Raw genomic sequence first — 4,564 nt, forward strand, 5'->3', positions numbered from 1 at the left:
GGCCGACACGAATCTGGCCGAGTATTGAGTTTTCGTCCGAAGCCACGACACGTGACCTCCGTTCTCCAGTCTGGCACGAGGATGACGTCAGGCGCCGTCTCTGACGAATTCCTGGAGCCGCTTTCATGAACAAACGTTCCTTTACGTACCTGGTGAACCAGGCACTGTCGAGATCTTATTTGGAAATTGGGGATTTAGTGATTCGGGAATTGCTTTAGTAAATTTTGGGGTATTTGATATTGGACAATTTGGAGAACTTGGGATGTGGGGTTCGGGGAGTTTGAAAGATTCGAAACTAGGGAAATATTTGAATGTGTGGATATTGGAAAGTAGAGAGTTTAGAAAGTTGAGTATAAGGAATTGTGAGAATTTGGGAATTCAAGAATTCGGGGTTTTGAGCTCGGGGGATTTGAGAAATTAGAAATTTAGGGATGCAGAATAATTTGGGAGTTTGGAAATTTGAAAACTTCGGAATGTTGGAGATTGAGAATTTGGGGAAATTTGGAGGTTGATAAACTAATTTAGGGATTGAAAAACTTGGAAAGTTGAAAATTGGTATATTTGGAAACTTGGAAATTTTGGAATTTGGAAATTTGGAAATTTGACAATTTGGTGATTTCGAGATTTGGGGTTTCAGAAATCGGGAATTTAAGGATTTAGAAGTTAAAAAATTTAAAAGTTTGAAAATTTATAAATTTAAGAATTTAGCGATTTAGGTAATCGAAGTGTGGAAATTTGGGGATTTGAAGTGTAGAAATTTGGAAATTTGAGAATTACGATATATAAAAATTTGGGAATGTCGGGATTTGGTGTTTTAAAGTTTGAAAGTTTCGAATTTTCAAGGTTTGAAAATTTTGGAATTTGAACATCTGAAAATTTAATATTTGAATATTTACAATTTGCAGCTTGAAATTTGAAATTTTGAAAATTAGAAAATTAGAGAATTTTGAAATTTAGAGATTTGTGTAATTATGAAATAAAATACACATACAGGTCGCAAATGTTCTAACCCAACATAATGCATCTTAACATCTTTCTAAACATATGTACCTACATACATATATTTGTATATGCACATATGTATATCTACTTTTTTAATGCATATATCCTCTATATCTACTTATTCTGAAAATATAATCTATATCTACTTGCGGTTAATTACAACATATACAATGTAATATTACTAAGCGAAAATCATCGGAACCGGTAATTCGACGGAAATGATAAAATGAGTGTTCAAAGAAATAGGTAATTAAGATATGAAAGAAAATTCTTACTCCAAAAAGTCAAGCGTAAAACTCCCGTCACCATATATGGTCAACGATAAGACAGTCATTTGAATATACTGTTTTTTTATAATCGCTGCTTTGTTAATTTTTCACCATGTGACCAACGTTCGTTTGATTTATGTATACCGATGACGTCAGCACCAGATGTAGACTGACGAGCTCTGTGAATGGCATTCGCTACGTTTCGGAAAACTTAAAAATTTGTGATATCATAATCTTATCAGCATTGTCGCATTAATCGTAAAAGAAAGCGTTTTATATTGAATCCTGCATCTGTAGATTCTATCAAATTTACTTCTTCGCTGAAAATTTGTTAATTTAGTTTTATACATAAATTGTTGTATATAAGTACATAAATAATTTTTTAAATTATTGCTAAGTATATTAAATTTTGACCTTTTGTATTAAAGCGTGGTATAATTTTCTTATGAACTAGATTGATCTCTTTGTTCGTTCTATTAATTTATCTATGAGGTATTTTAGTGCAATTTTTTAATCTTACTCGACTAAGTTAAGCTTGATTAACTTGATCAAATAATTACATCGTACAAATAATATGATTACATTGATAAAATGTCTATATTTTCAATGTATATTTTTCCTTGTTTAATCGGCGTTAAATAATTCACTGAAACGGTATTCAAATATCTTGATAAAATTATAATTATTATTGCTATTATAATTATGCAAATTTTACAAACGATTTCATTATAACAATAATTGTAATCATTAACTTATCTCCAATATATTTTTTTTCGATAAAATTATCCTATCATAGAGATCGACAAAATTATTTTAACATATTGACTGTTTGAATAAAAATGGACATAAACTATTACTGTTTCATCACATACTGAAACTCTAAAGATTGAGGATAATTTCCAAATGTAAACTTTAAATTTGTTAATTTGAATTTGTTATTGCTATTGTTAAATTATTGTTAAATTTTATGAAATATAATTACACTCTAATGGTAGTGATGTTCCTATTACTTGGCTTTATCATTCAGTTAATAAATACACAATTTATACTATAAACAATAAAAATTTCCAGTTATACTATATACGTACACAACACAGAAATACAAAAAATTTGTAAAACACGTTGATACGTTTCCAAAATTTGTTATACGTTTATAAACTTGATCATACATTTATAAATCTTAATCAAATATTTGCAAACTTGATCACACATTCATAAATCTTGTTCACACATTTGAAACCTTGATCATACATTTATAAATCTTGTTCATTCATTTGAAAACTTGTTCATAGATTTATGAATGTTGTTCATTCATTTGAAAACTGGATCATAGATTCATGAATCTTATGTATATATTTGGAAACTTGATTACACATTTATAGATTGTTTTCATACATTTGAAATACATTTGATTACACATTTATAAATTTTCTTCATACATTTAAAATTTTATTTTATATATTTAAAAATATATACTTGCATTGTAACATATATTACAACTCATACAATACATGTATTATAACATACATATATTAAACCTTATGTATATTGTTCCTGTTCATATGTATATTGTATCATGTATTTAAAAACATATACTTGCATTATAATATATATTACAACTTATATAATACATGTATTATAACATATATTAAACCTTATACATACACATGTATGTGTACATTCACCTGTTCATATGTGTATTGTATCATGTATTTAAAAACATATACTTGCATTATAATATATATTACAACTTATATAATACATGTATTATAACATACATTAAATCTTGTATATACATATTGTATATGTACATTCACCTGTTCATATGTGTATTGTATCATATATTTAAAAACATATACTTGCACTATAATATATATTACAACTTATATAATACATGTATTATAACATACATTAAATCTTGTATATACATATTGTATATGTACATTCACCTGTTCATATGTGTATTGTATCATATATTTAAAAACATATACTTGCACTATAATATATATTACAACTTATATAATACATGTATTATAACATACATTAAATCTTGTATATACATATTGTATATGTACATTCACCTGTTCATATATTGTATCATATATTTAAAAACATATATGCATCATAACATATATTACAACTTATACAATACATGTATTATAACATATATTAATACATATGTCTTACATACATATGTTATATGTACACCCACCTGTTCATATATGAAAAACAACTGCTGAATCATACAAATTATTCTGAAAGAAGTAAAAAAAGTTAAAAACTAGTTTTCTACGATTGAATACAAGCCCATATTTTGATCAGAAAAGAATATCAGTTGTCTTGAAACCTACGATGAATGCAAACCATAGGATCTGTCCAGTACCTTTATCCTGACCACTTTCTCGAGCCCCTCCGTTACTTTAGGACGAGAACTCGTTCTGGAAACGGAACTACCAATGGAACGACAAGGAATTTTTTAAGTGTACATTTTCCTCCGCAGTATCTTCTCCGAATAAACCGCATAAAACTCTTAACCACTATTTTTCTTATTCATTTACCATCACCAGTACATATGCTTTTCTAAAAAAATGTTCGGTAGAAAAAGAAGTAGTCGTACGAAATTGACGTAGGTACAGTCTTTCATGAAAATATTCAAGATGCTTACATACTGAATTGTTCACATTGTTAGGGTATCGTGAAGACGGCTATGTATGCGGATTTTCGTGTTATTAATTAATTAATGTACTAGTGTTTTATTTTCTAGATTCAATTTTCTATTTGGTACACTGGGGAGAAAATTTGGGGGTTTGAGAATTTGGAAATTTGTAAGTTGGAGAAGTTGATTGTTTGGGGATTTGGAAGTTTGGGGTTTAGGAATTTAGAGTTTGGGACCCTGGGGATTGGAGGATTTTGGGATTTGGAGATTTCAAAATTTGGAGATTTGGAGATTTGGTAATATGAGGACTTCAGAATATAGAGATTTAGGAATTTAGGGATTTGGGGATTTGGGGATTTGGGGATTTGGGGATTTGGGGATTTGGGGATTTGGGGATTTGAGGATTTGGGGATTTGGGGATTTGGGGATTTGGGGATTTGGGGATTTGGGGATTTGGGGATTTGGGGATTTGGAGATTTAGGAATTTAGGGATTTGGGGATTTGGGGATTTGGGGATTTGGGGACTTGGTAATGTGAGAACTGGAGAATATAGGCACATGGTAATTTGGAAATGTAAGGATTTGGTAATGTGAAAGCTTAGGATTGTGAGGATTTGGCGATTTGGGAATTTGGAGAT

Source organism: Megachile rotundata, chromosome 9 (genome assembly GCF_050947335.1).
Source record: "Megachile rotundata isolate GNS110a chromosome 9, iyMegRotu1, whole genome shotgun sequence".
Lineage (NCBI taxonomy): Eukaryota > Metazoa > Arthropoda > Insecta > Hymenoptera > Megachilidae > Megachile > Megachile rotundata.